The sequence below is a fragment of the Oncorhynchus mykiss genome, chromosome 30 (genome assembly GCF_057628025.1).
Source record: "Oncorhynchus mykiss isolate SJ-2025 chromosome 30, ASM5762802v1, whole genome shotgun sequence".
Lineage (NCBI taxonomy): Eukaryota > Metazoa > Chordata > Actinopteri > Salmoniformes > Salmonidae > Oncorhynchus > Oncorhynchus mykiss.
Window position 1 is genome coordinate 32,466,383 of NC_143051.1, and position 20,196 is coordinate 32,486,578.

A 20,196-nucleotide genomic window follows, 5' to 3' on the forward strand; every position below is an offset into this window, starting at 1 on the left:
CACTGCTACTCTCTGTTGTCATCTATGCATAGTCACTTTAATAACTCTACCTACATGTACATACTACCTCAAATAACCGGTGCCCTGCACATTGACTCTGTATCGGTACCCCCCTGTATATAGTCTCGCTATTGGTATTTCACTGCTGCTCTTTAATTACTTGTTACTTTTATCTGTATTTTCTTTTAAACTGCATTGTTGGTTAGGGGCTCGTAAGTAAACATTTCACTCTAAGGTCTACTACACCTGTTGTATTTGGGGCATGTGACTAATACAATTTGATTTGTTGAAAAGCAGCAGCTACTCTTGCTGGGGTCCACACTTAACATGAAACATGACACAATACAAAACATTAATAGACAAGAACAGCTCAAAGACAGAACTACATACATTTTATTTTAAATGCACACATAGTTTGTGTGTATGCATTTATACGTAGGCTATCTAGGTCAAATAGGGGAGAGGTGTTGTGCCGTGAGGTGTTGCTTTACTGTTTTTTGAAACCAGGTTTGCTGTTTATTTGTGCAATACAATATGAGATGGAACGGAGTTCCATGCAATAATGGCTCTATATAATACTGAATGCTTTCTTGAATTTGTTCTGGATTTGGGGACTGTGAAAAGACCCCTAGTGGCATGTCTGGTGGGGTAAGTGTGTGTATCAGAGCTGTGTGTATGTTGAATATGCAAACAATTTGGAATTTAACACGTTAATGTTTCTTATAAAAAGAAGAAGTGATGCAGTCAGTCTCTCCACAACTCTTAGCCAAGAGAGACTGGCATGCATAGTACTTATATCATCCCTCTGATTACAATGAAGAGCAAGACATGTCGCTCTGTTCTGGGCCAGCTGCAGCTTAACTTTCTTTCAAATCAAAAATCAAATTTTATTTGTCACACACATGGTTAGCAGATGTTATTGCGAGTGTAGCAAAATGCTTATGGTTCTAGATCCGAAAGTGCAGCGGTATCTAACAGGTAATATATAACAATTCCACAACAAAACCTAATATCTAACAAAACCTAATACACACAATCTAGTAAAGGAATGAGATGAGAATATATATATAAGTATAAAATATTTGGATGAGCAGTGACAGAGCGGCTGAGATGCAATAGATAGTATAGAATAGATAGTGTAGGATACAGTATATACATGAGATGAGTAATGCGATGATCTTTTTTGCCTTACTGTGACATCGGGTGTTGTAGGTGTCCTGAAGGGCAGGTAGTTTGCCCCTGGCGATGCGTTGTGCAGACCGCACCACCCTCTAGAGAGCCTTGCGGTTGATGGTGGTGCAGTTGCCGTACCGGGTGCTCTCAATTGTGCACCTGTAAAAGTTACTAAGGGTTTCCGGTGACAAGACACATTTTTTCAGCCTCTTGAGGTTGAAGAGGGGGCATGGACCATTTCCGTTTGTCAGTGATATGTACATCGAGGAACTTAAAACTTTCTACTTCTCCACTGCTGTCCCTTCGATGTGGATAGGGGGGTGCGCCCTCTGCTGTTTCCTGAAGTCCACAATAATCTCTTTTGTTTTGCTGACATTGAGTGAGAGGTTATTTTCCTGACACCACACTCCGAGGGCCCTCACCTCCTCCCTGTAGGCTGTCTCGTCGTTGTTGGTAATCAGGCGTGCATGGTCACACAGTCGTAGGTGAACAGGGAGTACAGGAGAGGGCTGAGAACACACCCTTGTGGGGATTTTGTTTTGGATCAGCGGGAGTGGAGATATCGTTAATGTCTAAATATGAAACTATTTGAGAAAAGATTAAATGTAATTTAAGCCTCCTAAATAAAATAATTGTTTCAAAAGTAAACTTATGCTCAATCAGTTACCCCACCCACAGGAGCACAGACATTGGTTAGAAGGATGATACACACCCCTTCTCCTCCCTAGTACAAAAGCTTGTGTAACAATCATTAACACATAGTTCCAGAAATGTGAGGACTACTGTCCTAATGTTTAGAAGGGTGAATTTCAACATGCAGGTGATGATCACCATGCTGGAATGGTGAATTTCGACAACACTAGCCAGAATACAGCACAAGTTGATTTTGGTAACTTGGTATGAACTTTTAACTATTATTCACTAAAGAAGAAGTGATACATCCTACACGTCGAGTTATCAGCTGCAGCTGTAAACGTATGTGGCCTAGGAAAGGACAGACAATCTCCTAAGAACTGAGGGTACTTAAACATGTCCGCTCTACAACACTACGACCAGAAAGATTATTCAAAGGACAATGGCAGTCTCTCAGAAGACAGCAGCTCTATGAACACTCTTCCTTGGTGCCCCAGGTTACTAATGAGTTAATTGTTTCCTAGTTTAATTCAATCACGTAATCAATTAAACAGTAGGTAATCAATTTGATAAAATAGCCTGTCATCTCATTTAATCATAGGCTTGGCCGGTAGGGATATCCTTGTCTCATCGCGCACCAGCGACTCCTGTGGCGGGCCGGGCGCAGTGCGCGCTAACCAAGGTTACCAGGTGCCACGACCCATCTTCAATGCTCTTACTGAGGGAAGGAGGTTGTTGGCCAAGATCTCGCGATACATAGCCCCATCCATCCTCCCCTCAATACGGCGCAGTCGTCCTGTCCCCTTTGCAGAAAAGCATCCCCAAAGAATGATGTTTCCACCTCCATGCTTCACGGTTGTGATGGTGTTCTTGGGGTTGTACTCATCCTTCTTCTTCCCCCAAACACGGTGAGTGGAGTTTAGACCAAAAAGCTCTATTTTTGTCTCATCAGACTACATGACCTTCTCCCATTCCTCCTCTGGATCATCCAGATGGTCATTGGCAAACTTCAGACGGGCCTGGACATGCGCTGGCTTGAGCAGGGGGACCTTATGTGCCCTGCAGGATTTTAATCCATGACGGCGTAGTGTGTTACTAATTGTTTTCTTTGAGACTGTGGTCCCAGCACTCTTCAGGTCATTGACCAGGTCCTGCCGTGTAGTTCTGGGCTGATCCCTCACCTTCCTCATGATCATTGATGCCCCACGAGGGGAGATCTTGCATGGAGCCCCAGACCGAGGGTGATTGACCTTCATCTTGAACTTCTTCCATTTTCTAATAATTGCGCCAACAGTTGTTGCCTTCTCACCAAGCTGCTTGCCTATTGTCCTGTAGCCCATCCCAGCCTTGTGCAGGTCTACAATTTAACCCTGATGTCCTTACACAGCTCTCTGGTCTTGGCCATTGTGGAGAGGTTGGAGTCTGTTTGATTGAGTGTGTGGACAGGTGTCTTTTTATACAGGTAACGAGTTCAAACAGGTGCAGTTAATACAGGTAATGAGTGGAGAACAGGAGGGATTCTTAAAGAAAAACTAACATGTCTGTGAGAGCTGGAATTCTTACTGGTTGGTAGGTGATCAAATACTTATGTCATGCAATACAATGAAAATGAATTACTTAAAAATCATACAATGTGATTTTCTGGATTTTTGTTTTAGATTCCGTCTCTCACAGTTGAAGTGATAAAAATGATGATAAAAATTACAGACCTCTACATGCTTTGTAAGTAGGAAAACCTGCAAAATCGGTAGTGTATCAAATACTTGTTCTCCCCACTATACACAATCCATGTCTCAATTGTCTCAAGGCTTAAAAATCCTTCTTTAACATGTCTCCTCCCCTTCATCTACACTGATTGAAGTGGATTTAACAAGTGACATCAATAAGGGATCATAGCTTTCACCTGGATTCACCTGTCAGTCTGTCATGGAAAGAGTTTTTAATGTTTTGTACACTCACTGTATATACATATATTATACAAAACATTTCCATCATAATTATCAAATGCCTTTATAAATATAGGTATATTTCAAAAGATCATTCATTTCAAGGCTTTCTGTGAATGGCAGCAGTTGGGCGAGTCTTTATTCTTAGAAGTTCCGGAATAGGTGTTACCGTGATAGAAATCCAGTCCTGTGATCCACTCTACATCTCTGACACGTGATTGGTGGAACCACAGGTGGTGTTCAACCCGTAGAGATGCGGTGTCACCATTCTATGGAGGTATAAGAATAGATCAGTGATACAGACCCTAATTATGACTACAGAGGTGTTGACTCAACAAGACTGAGGTACAGACAAAAACAATACGAGTACAGAAAAACAAGTTACGAACCAGGGGATTTCCACCAAAATATCATGCCAAAATGTCTTCAAAACACATGAAAGTGTAGATGTTTTCTCAACTATATAACACTTTTTTAGCTAACGTTAGCGTAGCTACCTCATTACAACTTAGTTAGTTCGTCGTAGTTCATACAAGTGTATTGTGTATTTTCTAGATACTTCTGGTTATGCAAAGTTATCATTTGATGAGGCTAGCGAGGCAGGCTAGCTAATTACAAGCTAGGTGATGTTAGCCTACAAGTTGGATTTGCAAGTTAGTTCGTAGATAATACAAATGTCTCCCGTATTGTCTAAGGCACAACTAAATAATGGATGCAGCTATGGTGTTACTCATGTCTGAGTCTGATTAGCACAATGAACTAGGAACAACAAACCGTAACGGCGTCACCGGCCTAAATCTAATCCAATCTGCAGTACAGACTAAACACAATCCACATCAAGGTGTGAACCAGGGGTTTCCACCAAAATTGTTGACAAGTGTTGGGAAAGTTTCATGCAAAAGGTGATTCTGTCTTCAAAACACATTAAAATATAGGTGTTTTCTCAATGTTATAACACTTTTTTTGTATTTCCCTATGTGTTTGTCAGTGGTAGGAGAAAGAGAGTACAGAATCATTCCAAAGCTCTCGGTACTTTCAATTCTTAGACCTGTACAGTTTTTCTTGTATTTTGCTGTTGTTTTTACAAATAAATAGTCCAGTGCTTTGGAAGTGATATGGTTGCTTTACAATACAGCTCTCTGAGTTGTCTGCTTTGTGTGGTATCATGAAGGAAACGGTCTGTAAACTGATTGTTACAGCTGCTCACTGGTTGCCTTACAGCTCTTGAGCACAGATTAATGGGTTGGGATTGGAATCTGTGTACCTGTTACAAACCTTAATGAAAGCAAGAAATAAAACACGGGTTAGGACTGAACAATCTGACTTCACTGCAATCAGCTATGCCCCACTCAAAGCGCTCTGCTACACTACGTGTTTCATGATTCCCTTTTGTGAGATTTCTAAGATTTTCTTGTATGTATACAGTGAGGAAAGTATTCAGACCCCTTCACTTTTTTGCACATTTTGTTACATTACAGCCTTAATCTAAAATTGATTAAATTGTTTTTTCCCCCTCAATCTACAGACAATACCCCATAATGACAAAGAAAAAACAGGTTATTATAAATTCACATTTACATAAATATTCAGACTCTTTACTCAGTACTTTGTTGAAGCACCTTTGCCAGTGATTATAGCCCCAAGTCTTCTTGAGTATGACGCTGCAAGCTTGGCACACCTATATTTGGGGAGTTTACAATTCTTCTCTGCAGATCCTCTCAAGCTCTGTCAGGTTGGATGGGGAGGGTCGCTGCACAGCTAATTTAAGGTGTGTTCGAGCGAGTTCAAGTCCTGGCTCTGGCTGGGCCATTCAAAGAAATTCAGAGGCTTGTCCCGAAGCCACTCCTGCGTTGTCTTGGCTGTGTGCTTAGGGTCGTTGTCATGTTGGAAGGTGAATCTTTGCCCCAGTTTGAGGTCTGTGCGCTCTGGAATAGGTTTTCATCAAGGATCTCTCTGTACTTTGCTCTGTTCATATATCCCTCGATTCTGACTAGTCTCCCAGTTTCCTCCAGACGCTTGGAAATCAGGCCAAATAGTTCAATCTTGGTTTAATTTGACCAGAGAATCTTGTTTGTCATGGTCTGAGAGTCCTTTAGGTGGCTTTTGGCAAACTCCAACCGGGCTGTCATGAGCCTTTTACTGAGGTGTGGCTTCCGTCTGGCCGCTCTACCATAAAGGCCTGGTTGGTGGAGTGCTGCAGAGATGTTTGTCCTTCTGGAAGGTTCTCCCATCTCCACAGAGGAATTCTGGAGCTCTGTCAGAGTGACCATCGGGTTTTTGGTCACCTCCCAGACCAAGGCTTTTCTCCTCAGATTGTTCAGTTTGGCTGGGCAGCCAGCTCTAGGAAGAGCCTTGGTGGTTCCAAACTTCTTCCATTTTTGCTCTGACATGCACTGTCAACTGTGGGACCTTATATAGACGGGTGTGTGCCTTTCTAAATCATGTCCAATCAATTGAATTTACCACAAGTGGACTCCAATCAAGATGTAGAAGCATCTCAAAGATGATCAATGGAAACAGGGATGCACCTGAGCACAACTTCGAGTCTCATAGGAAAGGGTCTGAATACTTATATAAATAAGGCTGTAACGTAACAAAATGTGGAAAAGGGGAAGGGGATCTGAATACTTTCCGAATGTACAATATACAAAGACGAGCTAAATTAAGAATGCAGTGAGTGTCCTAGAGAGGAAAAAAATGTTTAAAAGGAAGCAAGAGGGAGTTGTCTCGGACTGAAGTGTGTAAGCACTCTTAAACTCAGGATACATGGGTACAACATTGCTCATCAATAGAGTGCAATACTCCTCTGATGTATTGATGAGATCTGAAATAACACAAACAATGACGTATATTCCTAAGACTATATTCCTCATTATTTTGACAGTTGGGATGCCTGGAAGAAGTAGATTGTTATTTTAGTGAGGGGGTAAGACTAGAAAAGCAACAGTTTATTTTTGACCTACATTATATTATTAGTCCTTCGTGAATTCCTCGTGTCCTCTCTCCACATCCTTTTAAAAATATCCAAGGAGAGCATTAGAGTAGACAAGAGGAACCTCGGATCTTCCTAAATGCGTTTTGATAAGGATGGCCCGTGTACTTTGTATGTGTCAAATTACATTCTACCCTTCCTTTATAGAGCGACTGTCCCAAAAAGCAGCTAATCCCTTTGAAACCGGCCGATGTGGCATCGATATAAGTCTGAAACATTTATTCTAGTGTCACAATTGACCACAAAGTGTAAATAGGATAACGTTGGTCATAAAGTCAGTCTCGTCTAAAACTAAGTTTGGAACCTTAGTAAATCAAGGTTGGGTTTGGATTACAATCATGTCAACAAATCAGGCTCCGTTTTGACAAACTCCACGTGCAAATCGTTCTTTCGACCTCTGCTTCCCTTCATTGAATGGAACTTCATCGCCCCCAATGCTTTCAAAGAAGGATCATGGCCCTATATGGATTGACCATGCCCCCTGAGCCAAAATTCGGCTGTTTGCATGCACTGTCGAAGGACCCTGGTATATGATCGTAATAGGCGCTTGGAGTTTGTCGGTACCAGCAACGCTAGCATTGTGTGTTTGCAACAACCGGTGGTGGTGAGTATAACCTGATATATTGACCTCTCTGGTATAATTTAGCTAACGATGTGGTTATTTACGTTAGCTAGGTAGCTATCTTTTCATAAAGCAAGGCAGGCTAGCTAATATTTTAGCTAACGTTTGCGTAGTTTGCTCCCTAGAAAATGACAAATACTGCTGGTTATGTAACATTCTAATTAGATAATTCTAGCGAGGCAGGCTAGCCAGATACTGGCTAACTAACTTTAGTTTACATGTCGAATTTGCAAGTTAATATTAGTTCAAAGCTCATACAAGTATTGTCTATGGCAGTGGTTCCCAACTCCGGTCCTCAAGTACACTCAACAGCACACATTTTTGTTGTAGTCTCAGACAAACAATCCTGATTAAACTAATTGAGGGCCTGATCATTAGCTGACAAACTGAATTAGGGGTACTTGTCTGGGGCTACAATTAAAATGTGTACTGTTGAGGGTACTCGAGGACCGGAGTTAGGAACCATTGGTCTAGGGCAAAACTAAATAATAGATGCAGATATGGTGGCAGCTAATTTATGTCTGACTAATACAGTGAACTATGAGCAACAAAATGTAACGGCGTCATCGGCCTAGATTTAATACAATCTGGAGCCACAGTCAGTCTTCATCTGTAAAACATAGAATTAGGGGTTTCCACTAGTTGTTTTCCACAGCCACAAAGTCATAATTGGTTATACACTGCTCAAAAAAATAAAGGGAACACTAAAATAACACATCCTAGATCTGAATGAATGTTCTTATTACATTTTTTCTTTACATAGTTGAATGTGCTGACAACAAAATCACACAAAAATTATCAATGGAAATCAAATTTATCAACCCATGGAGGTCTGGATTTGAAGTCACACTCAAAATTAAAGTGGAAAACCACACTACAGGCTGATCCAACTTTGATGTAATGTCCTTAAAACAAGTCAAAATGAGGCTCAGTAGTGTGTGTGGCCTCCACGTGCCTGTATGACCTCCCTACAATGCCTGGGCATGCTCCTGATGAGGTGGCGGATGGTCTCCTGAGGGATCTCCTCCCAGACCTGGACTAAAGCATCTGCCAACTCCTGGACAGTCTGTGGTGCAACGTGGCGTTGGTGGATGGAGCGAGACATGATGTCCCAGATGTGCCAGTCCATAGCATCAATGCCTTCCTCTTGCAGGAACTGCTGACACTCTCCAGCCACATGAGGTTTAGCATCGTCTTGCATTAGGAGGAACCCAGGGCCAACCGCACCAGCATATGGTCTCACAAGGGGTCTGAGGATCTCACCTTGGTACCTAATGGCAGTCAGGCTACCTCTGGCGAGCACATGGAGGGCTGTGCGGCCCCCTAAAGAAATGACACCCCACACCATGACTGACCCACCGCCAAACCGGTCATGCTGGAGGATGTTGCAGGCGGCAGAATGTTCTCCACGGCGTCTTCAGACTCTGTCACGTCTGTCACATGTGCTCAGTGTGAACCTGCTTTCATCTGTGAAGAGCACAGGGCGCCAGTGGCGAATTTGCCTATCTTGATGTTCTCTGGCAAATGCCAAACATCCTGCACGGTTTTGGGCTGTAAGCACAACCCCCACCTGTGGATGTCGGGCCCTCATACCACCCTCATGGAGTCTGTTTCTGACCGTTTGAGCAGACACAGCACATTTGTGGCCTGCTGGAGGTCATTTTGCAGGGCTCCTCTTGCACAAAGGCGGAGGTAGCGGTCCTGCTGCTGGGTTGTTGCCTCCCTACGGCCTCCTCCACGTCTCCTGATGTACTGGCCTGTCTCCTGATGCACTGGCCTGTCTCCTGGTAGCGCCTCCATGCTCTGGACACTACGCTGACAGACACAGCAGACCTTCTTGCCACAGCTCGCATTGATGTGCCATCCTGAATGAGCTGCACTACCTGAGCCACTTGTGTGGGTTGTAGACTCCGTCTCATGCTACCACTAGAGTGAAAGCACCGCCAGCATTCAAAAGTGACCAAAACATCAGCCAGGAAGCATAGGAACTGAGAAGTGGTCTGTGGTCACCACCTGCAGAACCACTCCTTTATCGGGGGTGTCTTGCTAATTGCCTATAATTTCCACCTGTTGTCTATTCCATTTGCACAACAGCATGTGAAATTTATTGTCAATCAGTGTTGCTTCCTAAGTGGACAGTTTGATTTCACAGAAGTGTGATTGACTTGGAGTTACATTGTGGTGTTTAAGTGTTCCCTTTATTTTTTTGAGCAGTGTATTATGAAAATGTATGAAAACAAAAACTTATGAAAACAAACATGTACTTAATTTAGGTGTTAGGCATAAGGTTAGCAGTGTGGTTAAGGTTATGTTTATAATCCCATTTTAAGTAGGGAAATTGTAGAAATCGTCAGCCTTTGTGACTTTGTTTCTGTGGTAACTAGTGACGACCTAGAATTAGCTTGACTCGAGTTACTACCTGAATGACACAGACGTCTTCATCGACAACGGTAATGTGTGTAATGTGAAAAGTTGTAAAAAAAAATACCTGGTTTGATAAACTAGTAGGTTAATTACCCAGACAAGCAGATACAAGTGGTAGTCATTTTTGTTGTGAAGTGCAGTATCAAAAAGCTTTGTCCTTTTTATAATAAAATTGTATCACCCTGTCACAGCCTCAGCCAACACCACCTGATGAGGAAGTACATTGTTTATGAGGATTGCCTGCTGCAGTTGTTCGAGAGATGTCCAGTTTGAAGCTAAACATGCAACATAGAGAAGACCAGCAAGGGGACCCTTAGCATCAAGCAGACATGCCTCGCTGTGAGAATTTCTTTAAATGGAACAGGGAGGACACTTGAATCAGATTGGTGACATTTGACCTGGTCTAAGTTCAAAACAGTTTTGAGTTTTGTCCCAATTCACCTTCATAACCAGGCTAGTGGAACTAGCCTGATCACTACATTTACCATTCTATTTCACTTCACATTTTGTGATATCTGAAGTGAAATATAAAGGTGAATGCAGTGATCATGCTGGTTCCACCATACTATTCACAACCACCATTGATAAGGTAATCTGTGCTCTGTGTGATCGACCAGTATCTTTGATATGGGGCCAAGAGCTGATCTATGCTGCCGTGCCCATCAAAGGCGCACAGGCTAAAACCTCACCCCCAGCCTCACCTCTTGCCTGCACACCAACGGTCGTCGATGGGGAGACCAGAATAAAGTAAGTTTAGTCTCACCTGTTCAAACTTCAACATATATGTTTCTTTGTCAGATACTGTTTAACCTATTTTAACTACCATTGGTAATAGAACAGTGGAACAGTGACTGTGTATGTGTTCATAGATGCATCTATGGAGCCGGCACTTGGAGAATTGCAAGATGATGTGATGGAGTCCTGAACGACAGACAGGCTTTATACTGATGTCTCTAAATGGAGAGAGACCTGCCACTCGGCATTAACATTTTACTAGACGCAACTTTTACTTGTAAAGTGTTTCTTTATTATTGAATGGTATCAGTCAATATTGGGAGGGAGAAACCCTGTGTATTATGCACCAGGATCCGGGAACTGCTGCTGTATACAAGACACCACACCGGAAGGTATGACCACGCTGACATTTTTTCCAAGGTAACCCCATTACCACCAGAAACCTCTGGCATCTCACCATACAAGCTACCTCTAGTTATTGAACTCAACCTGCGGGAGGTTTTTGTTGTAATTGAGTGGGGGGAAACAGCTGTGAGAGACTTCAATCAAAGTTGATTTCTGAGAGGCGTTGTTTACTCATCATAGCTAATGGTAAAGAATAGATCATGTAAACACTTGTGGGTGCACAAATATCATGACATTCACATAAAGTTAGACCTTCTAACCGAGAGTTCAAATGAATGTGTCTTGATTTGTAAAAATGATGGCCTTTAGATGAAATGACATGGAACTCTTACAGGTTTGTCCACAGTGAATGAGTTCCACACTGGCATGAGGGATCTCTTGCTATTGCATTGACAAAGACTGGATGATACAGTAGGCAGTAGTCATTGCTGGGTTACAGCATTTTTGGTCTCCCCAACAATGTGTGCTTCTCCTCAACAGCGGTCACTGAAAGTGAGTTGACAGACAGATGACACCATTTTACTTTTTCAGATTTTTGTGGTGTTAAAGCATGAATTTAAAATGGATTGAATTAAGATGTTTTGGTCACTGGCCTACACACCCTATACCATAATGTCAAAGTGGAATTATGTTTTTAGAAATGTAAAAAAAATAAAAGCTCTAATGTCTTGAGTCAAGTATTCAAACCCTTTGTTATGGAAAGCCTAATAAAGTTCAGGAGTAAAAATGTGCTTAACAAGTCACATAATAAATTGCATGCAATAAGTGTTTAACATGATTTTTGAATTACATGAATTCACCTTTCATCAGGACAACAACCTAAAACTCAAGGCCAAATCTACACTGGAGTTGCTTACCAAGAAGACAGTGGATGTTCCCGAGTGTCCAAGTTAGTTTTAAATCTACTAAAAAATCTATGGCATGACCTGAAAATGGTTGTCTAGCAATGATCAACAACCAATTTGACCGAGCTTGAATAAAAGAATGATCCAGGTGTGGAAAGCTCTTAGAGATGTACACAGAAAGACACAGCTGTAATTGCTGCCAAAGGTGTGAAAACGTATGTAAATGAGATATTTCTGTATTTCCTTTTCAATAAAATTGCAAAAAAATATATAAAACATGTTTTCACTTTATCATTATGAGCGTTGATGGGTCTTTCTGTAAATGTGTTAATTTTCCATTTTTTATATTATATGGAAATAATTTCTTACCATAATATTCATTCAGTGGGAGAGGATGAGACGGAAAAGAGAACATCTGCCTAAAATAATTAGCTTCCTCTTTTAAAATATCATTCGGAGAATCATAGATGACTCCGTCTTCAGTAATGAGTTTCTGCAAATTATTTTTGTTAGCGTTCCTGTATTGGAGATTCAGGAAGAATTTTGTGAATTTTTCTGCATATTCCATCCAATTTGCTTTATTTTTGTAATAGATTACATTAGATCGTTCTTGAATAAGTTCCTCAAGTTCTTTTTGTTTTTCCTCCAACTTATTTTGTATCTCTGTAGTATCATTTGTATTGCTATCTATCTGTACTATTAGTTCATGGATTTCCCTTGTTAGTCTTGTCTCTTTAGCCAGAAACTGCTTTTTTATTATTGATGAATATTGAATTGAATGACACCTGAAGGTACATTTAAAGGTATCCCAAACAATAAGTGAATTTGCTGAACCTATATTATACTGGAAAGATTCAGTTATAAATGATTTTGTCTTAGTTAAAAATAAGTTGTCCTCCAGTAAACTTTGATTAAATTTCCAATATGTGAATGCCAATTCGATGATGATCCAATGGCATTCTGTCTCCTATTAAAACGTTTTTGAACCTTTGATGCAAGAGAGAAAGAGACAAGGAAGTAGTCAAGACGACTATTCAAAAGTATCCACCTTCCTTGCGAATCATTCCTGACTATTTGCACATTCAGATCAACATTTTTGTTAATATCATCACACCCGTTGAGTTCCTTTGTCCATGACAGAAAATTGGCGGACCATTCTGATACACACAGGAAATTGTTTAGTGTGTGAAACCCAGCAGTATTGCAGTTCTTGACACCCTCAAACCAATGCGCCTGACACCTACTACCATAACTCGTTCAAAGGCACTTATATAATGATTTTGTCCTGCCCATTCACACTGTGAATGGAACACATACACAATCCATGTTTCAATTGTCTCAAGGCTTAAAAATCATTCTTAAACCTGTCTCGTCCCCTTCAACGACACTGATTGAAGTGGATTTAACAGGTGACATCAATAAGGGATCATGGCATTCACCTAGTCAGTCTATGTCATGGAATGAGCAGGTGTTCTTAATGTTCTGTACACTCAGTGTATATATTTAAAGTTCATATTCCACCTGAAAGAAGAATACAGAAGCACAGAGGGTTCCATTGTCCTGTACAGAACAGGACAGATATCTCAGTCGTTGTTACCATAAAAATCCTTCTTTAACCTGTCTCCTCCCCTTCATCTACACTGATTGAAGTGGATTTAACAAGTGACATCAATAAGGGATCATAGCTTTCACCTGGATTCACCTGTCAGTCTGTCATGGAAAGAGTTTTTAATGTTTTGTACACTCACTGTATATACATATATTATACAAAACATTTCCATCATAATTATCAAATGCCTTTATAAATATAGGTATATTTCAAAAGATCATTCATTTCAAGGCTTTCTGTGAATGGCAGCAGTTGGGCGAGTCTTTATTCTTAGAAGTTCCGGAATAGGTGTTACCGTGATAGAAATCCAGTCCTGTGATCCACTCTACATCTCTGACACGTGATTGGTGGAACCACAGGTGGTGTTCAACCCCTAGAGATGCGGTGTCACCATTCTATGGACGTATAAGAACAGATCAGTGACACAGACCCTAATTATGACTACAGAGGTTTTGACTCAACAAGACTGAGGTACAGACAAAAACAATGCGAGTACAGACTAAACAAGTTACGAACCAGGGGTTTCCACCAAAATATCATGATAGTTGACAGGTATTAGGAAAGGGTCATGCCAAAATGTGACTCTGTCTTCAAAACACATGAAAGTATAGATGTTTTCTCAACTATATAACACTTTTTTTTAGCTAATGTTTGCGTAGCTACCTCATTACAACTTAGTTAGGTCGTCGTAGTTAATACAAGTGTATTGTGTATTTTCTAGATACTTCTGGTTATGCACAGTTATCATTTGATGAGGCTAGCGAGGCAGGCTAGCTAATTACAAGCTAGGTGATGTTAGCCTACAAGTTGGATTTGCAAGTTAGTTCGTAGATAATACAAATGTCTCCCATATTGTCTAAGGCACAACTAAATAATGGATGCAGCTATGGTGTTACTCATGTCTGAGTCTGATTAGCACAATGAACTAGGAACAACAAACCGTAACGGCGTCACCGGCCTAAATCTAATCCAATCTGCAGTACAGACTAAACACAATCCACATCAAGGTGTGAACCAGGGGTTTCCACCAAAATTGTTGACAAGTGTTGGGAAAGGGTCATGCAAATGGTGATTCTGTCTTCAAAACACATTAAAATATAGGTGTTTTCTCAATGTTATAACACTTTTTTTGTATTTCCCTATGTGTTTGTCAGTGGTAGGAGAAAGAGAGTACAGAATCATTCCAAAACTCTCTGTACTTTCAATTCTTAGACCTGTACAGTTTTTCTTGTATTTTGCTGTTGTTTTTACAAATAAATAGCCCAGTGCTTTGGAAGTGATATGGTTGCTTTACAATACAGCTCTCTGAGTTGTCTGCTTTGTGTGGTATCATGAAGGAAACGGTCTGTAGCTCACTGTTACAGCTGCTTACTGGTTGCCTTACAGCTCTTGAGCACAGATTAATGGGTTGGGATTGGAATATGTGTACCTGTTACAGACCTTAATGAAAGCAAGAAATAAAACACGGGTTAAGACTGAACAATCTGACTTCACAGCAATCAGCTATGCCCCACTCAAAGCGCTCTGCTACACTACGTGTTTTATGATTCCCCTTTGTGAGATTTCTCAGATTTTCTTGTATGATAGAAAAACGCTCACATACAGTGCATACGGAAAGTATTCAGACCCCTTCACTTTTTTCCACATTTTGTTACATTACAGCCTTAATCTAAAATTGATTCAATTGTTTTTCCCCCCTCATCAATCTACAGACAATACCCCGTAATGACAAAGCAAAAAAAGGTTATTATAAATTCACATTTACATAAATATTCAGACTCTTTACTCAGTACTTTGTTGAAGCACCTTTGCCAGCGATTATAGCCCCAAGTCTTCTTGAGTATGACGCTACAAGCTTGGCACACCTATATTTGTGGAGTTTCTTCAATTCTTCTCTGCAGATCCTCTCAAGCTCTGTCAAGTTGGATGCTGAGTGTCGCTGCACAGCTAATTTAAGGTGTCTCCAGAGATATTTGATCGAGTTCAAGTCCTGACTCTGGCTGGGCCATTCAAGGAAATTCAGAGGCTTGTCCCGAAGCCACTCCTGCGTTGTCTTGGCTGTGTGCTTAGGGTCGTTGTCATGTTGGAAGGTGAATCTTTGCCCCAGTCTGAGGTCCGTGCGCTCTGGAGTAGGTTTTCATCAAGGATCTCTCTGTACTTTGCTCTGTTCATATTTCCCACGATTCTGACTAGTCTCCCAGTTTCCTCCCGATGTGACGCTTGGAAATCAGGCCGAATAGTTGAAACCAATCTTGGTTTCATTTGACCAGAGAATCTTGTTTGTCATGGTCTGAGAGTCCTTTAGGTGCCTTTTGGTAAACTACAACCTGGCTGTCATGTGCCTTTTACTGAGGTGTGGCTTCCGTCTGGCCGCTCTACCATAAAGGCCTGGTTGGTGGAGTGCTGCAGAGATGTTTGTCCTTCTGGAAGGTTCTCCAATCTCCACAGAGGAATTTTGGAGCTCTGTCAGTGTGACCATCGGGTTTTTGGTCACCTCCCAGACCAAGGCTCTTCTCCCTCAAAACTTGAGACATCTATGGCATTGTGTTTTGTGACAAAACTGCACATTTTAGAATGGCATTTAATTTCCCCAAGCACAAGGTGCACCTGTGTAATGAGCATGCTTTTAATTCAGCTTCTTGATATGCCAAACAGGTCAGGTGGATGGATTATCTTGGCAAAGGAGGAATGCTCACTAACAGGCATGTAAACAAATTTGTGCACCAAATTTGAGAGAAATACACATTTTGTACGTACTGTAAATCAACAGTCAGGGAGTCAGGTATATAATCAAACAGTCAGGGAGACAGGAAGTCAGGGATATAATCAAACAGTCAGGGAGTCAGGGATATAGTCAAACAGTCAGGGAGTCAGGGATATAATCAAACAGTCAGGGAGTCAGGGATATAGTCAGACAGTCAGGGAGTCAGGGATATAATCAAACAGTCAGGGAGACAGGAAGTCAGGGATATAATCAAACAGTCAGGGAGACAGGAAGTCAGGGATATAATCAAACAGTCAGGGAGACAGGAAGTCACGGGATATAATCAAACAGTCAGGGAGACAGGAAGTCAGGGATATAATCAAACAGTCAGGGAGTCAGGGATATAGTCAGACAGTCAGGGAGTCAGGGATATAATCAACAGTCAGGGAGTCAGGGATATAATCAAACAGTCAGGGAGTCAGGGATATAATCAGGAAGTCAGGGATATAATCAAACAGTCAGGGAGTCAGGGATATAGTCAAAAAGTCAGGAAGTCAGGGATATAATCAACAGTCAGGGAGTCAGGGATATAATCAAACAGTCAGGGAGTCAGGAAGTCAGGGATATAATCAACAGTCAGGGAGTCAGGGATATAATCAAACAGTCAGGGAGTCAGGGATATAATCAAACAGTCAGGGAGTCAGGGATATAGTCAAACAGTCAGGGAGTCAGGAAGTCAGGGATATAATCAACAGTCAGGGAGTCAGGGATATAATCAAACAGTCAGGGAGTCAGGGATATAGTCAAACAGTCAGGGATATAATCAACAGTCAGGGAGTCAGGAAGTCAGGGATATAATCAACAGTCAGGGAGTCAGGGATATAATCAAACAGCCAGGGAGTCAGGGATATAATCAAACAGTCAGGGAGTCAGGGATATAATCAACAGTCAGGGAGTCAGGGATATAATCAAACAGTCAGGGAGTCAGGAAGTCAGGGATATAATCAACAGTCAGGGATATAATCAAACAGTCAGGGAGTCAGGGATATAATCAAACAGTCAGGGAGTCAGGGATATAGTCAAACAGTCAGGGAGTCAGGAAGTCAGGGATATAATCAACAGTCAGGGAGTCAGGGATATAATAAAACAGTCAGGGAGTCAGGGATATAATCAACAGTCAGGGAGTCAGGAAGTCAGGGATATAATCAAACAGCCATGGAGTCAGGGATATAATCAAACAGTCAGGGATATAATCAAACAGTCAGGGAGTCAGGGATATAGTCAGGGAGTCAGGGAGACAGGGATATAGTCAAACAGTCAGGTAGTCAGGAAGTCAGGGATATAATCAAACAGTCAGGGAGTCAGGGATATAGTCAGACAGTCAGGGAGTCAGGGATATAATCAAACAGTCACGGAGTCAGGGATATAGTCAGACAGTCAGGGAGTCAGGGATATAATCAAACAGTCAGGGAGTCAGGGAGACAGGGATATAGTCAAACAGTCAGGTAGTCAGGGATATAATCAAACAGTCAGGGAGTCAGGGATATAGTCAGACAGTCAGGGAGTCAGGGATATAATCAAACAGTCAGGGAGTCAGGAAGTCAGGGATATAATCAACAGTCAGGGATATAATCAAACAGTCAGGGAGTCAGGGATATAATCAAACAGTCAGGGAGTCAGGGATATAGTCAAACAGTCAGGGAGTCAGGAAGTCAGGGATATAATCAACAGTCAGGGAGTCAGGGATATAATAAAACAGTCAGGGAGTCAGGGATATAATCAACAGTCAGGGAGTCAGGAAGTCAGGGATATAATCAAACAGCCATGGAGTCAGGGATATAATCAAACAGTCAGGGATATAATCAAACAGTCAGGGAGTCAGGGATATAGTCAGGGAGTCAGGGAGACAGGGATATAGTCAAACAGTCAGGTAGTCAGGAAGTCAGGGATATAATCAAACAGTCAGGGAGTCAGGGATATAGTCAGACAGTCAGGGAGTCAGGGATATAATCAAACAGTCACGGAGTCAGGGATATAGTCAGACAGTCAGGGAGTCAGGGATATAATCAAACAGTCAGGGAGTCAGGGATATAGTCAGGGAGTCAGGGAGACAGGGATATAGTCAAACAGTCAGGTAGTCAGGGATATAATCAAACAGTCAGGGAGTCAGGGATATAGTCAGACAGTCAGGGAGTCAGGAAGTCAGGGATATAATCAAACAGTCAGGGAGTCAGGGATATACAGTGCCTTGCGAAAGTATTCGGCCCCCTTGAACTTTGCGACCTTTTGCCACATTTCAGGCTTCAAACATAAAGATATAAAACTGTAGTTTTTTTGTGAAGAATCAACAACAAGTGGGACACAATCATGAAGTGGAACAACATTTATTGGATATTTCAAACTTTTTTAACAAATCAAAAACTGAAAAATTGGGCGTGCAAAATTATTCCGCTCCTTTACTTTCAGTGCAGCAAACTCTCTCCAGAAGTTCAGTGAGGATCTCTGAATGATCCAATGTTGACCTAAATGACTAATGATGATAAATACAATCCACCTGTGTGTAATCAAGTCTCCGTATAAATGCACCTGCACTGTGATAGTCTCAGAGGTCCGTTAAAAGCGCAGAGAGCATCATGAAGAACAAGGAACACACCAGGCAGGTCCGAGATACTGTTGTGAAGAAGTTTAAAGCCGGATTTGGATACAAAAAGATTTCCCAAGCTTTAAACATCCCAAGGAGCACTGTGCAAGCGATAATATTGAAATGGAAGGAGTATCAGACCACTGCAAATCTACCAAGACCTGGCCGTCCCTCTAAACTTTCAGCTCATACAAGGAGAAGACTGATCAGAGATGCAGCCAAGAGGCCCATGATCACTCTGGATGAACTGCAGAGATCTACAGCTGAGGTGGGAGACTCTGTCCATAGGACAACAATCAGTTGTATATTGCACAAATCTGGCCTTTATGGAAGAGTGGCAAAAAGAAAGCCATTTCTTAAAGATATCCATAAAAAGTGTTGTTTAAAGTTTGCCACAAGCCACCTGGGAGACACACCAAACATGTGGAAGAAGGTGCTCTGGTCAGATGAAACCAAAATTGAACTTTTTGGCAACAATGCAAAACGTTATGTTTGGCGTAAAAGCAACACAGCTCATCACCCTGAACACACCATCCCCACTGTCAAACATGGTGGTGGCAGCATCATGGTTTGGGCCTGCTTTTCTTCAGCAGGGACAGGGAAGATGGTTAAAATTGATGGGAAGATGGATGGAGCCAAATACAGGACCATTCTGGAAGAAAACCTGATGGAGTCTGCAAAAGACCTGAGACTGGGACGGAGATTTGTCTTCCAACAAGACAATGATCCAAAACATAAAGCAAAATCTACAATGGAATGGTTCAAAAATAAACATATCCAGGTGTTAGAATGGCCAAGTCAAAGTCCAGACCTGAATCCAATCGAGAATCTGTGGAAAGAACTGAAAACTGCTGTTCACAAATGCTCTCCATCCAACCTCACTGAGCTCGAGCTGTTTTGCAAGGAGGAATGGGAAAAAATGTCAGTCTCGATGTGCAAAACTGATAGAGACATACCCCAAGCGACTTACAGCTGTAATCGCAGCAAAAGGTGGCGCTACAAAGTATTAACTTAAGGGGGCTGAATAATTTTGCACGCCCAATTTTTCAGTTTTTGATTTGTTAAAAAAGTTTGAAATATCCAATAAATGTCGTTCCACTTCATGATTGTGTCCCACTTGTTGTTGATTCTTCACAAAAAAATACAGTTTTATATCTTTATGTTTGAAGCCTGAAATGTGGCAAAAGTTCACAAAGTTCAAGGGGGCCGAATACTTTCGCAAGGCACTGTAATCAAACAGTCAGGGAGTCAGGGATATAGTCAAAAAGTCAGGGAGTCAGGAAGTCAGGGATATAATCAACAGTCAGGGAGTCAGGGATATAATCAAATAGTCAGGGAGTCAGGGATATAGTCAAACAGTCAGGGATATAATCAACATTCAGGGAGTCAGGAAGTCAGGGATATAATCAACAGTCAGGGAGTCAGGGATATAATCAAACAGCCAGGGAGTCAGGGATATAATCAAAC

The 20,196-nt window shown here is 41.6% G+C and overlaps 2 long non-coding RNA genes across 3 annotated transcripts; one reads left to right on the forward strand and one right to left on the reverse strand.

Moving 5' to 3' along the window:
• Positions 1–370: 370 nt before the first annotated feature.
• LOC149970265 (uncharacterized) lies at positions 371–7,177 on the reverse strand. The gene is made up of 2 exons (XR_016493719.1): positions 6,716–7,177; positions 371–4,021 (listed from the first exon to the last, which is right to left on the reverse strand). It is a non-coding gene; the product is annotated as an uncharacterized LOC149970265 (long non-coding RNA).
• On the forward strand, positions 7,169–12,051 carry LOC110488320 (uncharacterized). 2 transcript variants are annotated; one of them, XR_016493718.1, is made up of 4 exons: positions 7,169–7,348; positions 9,982–10,537; positions 10,660–11,422; positions 11,741–12,051. It is a non-coding gene; the product is annotated as an uncharacterized LOC110488320 (long non-coding RNA). The 2 variants fall into 2 exon arrangements; XR_016493717.1 differs by lacking the exon at positions 11,741–12,051 and having other exon boundaries at positions 10,660–11,602.
• The last annotated feature ends 8,145 nt before the right edge of the window (positions 12,052–20,196 follow it).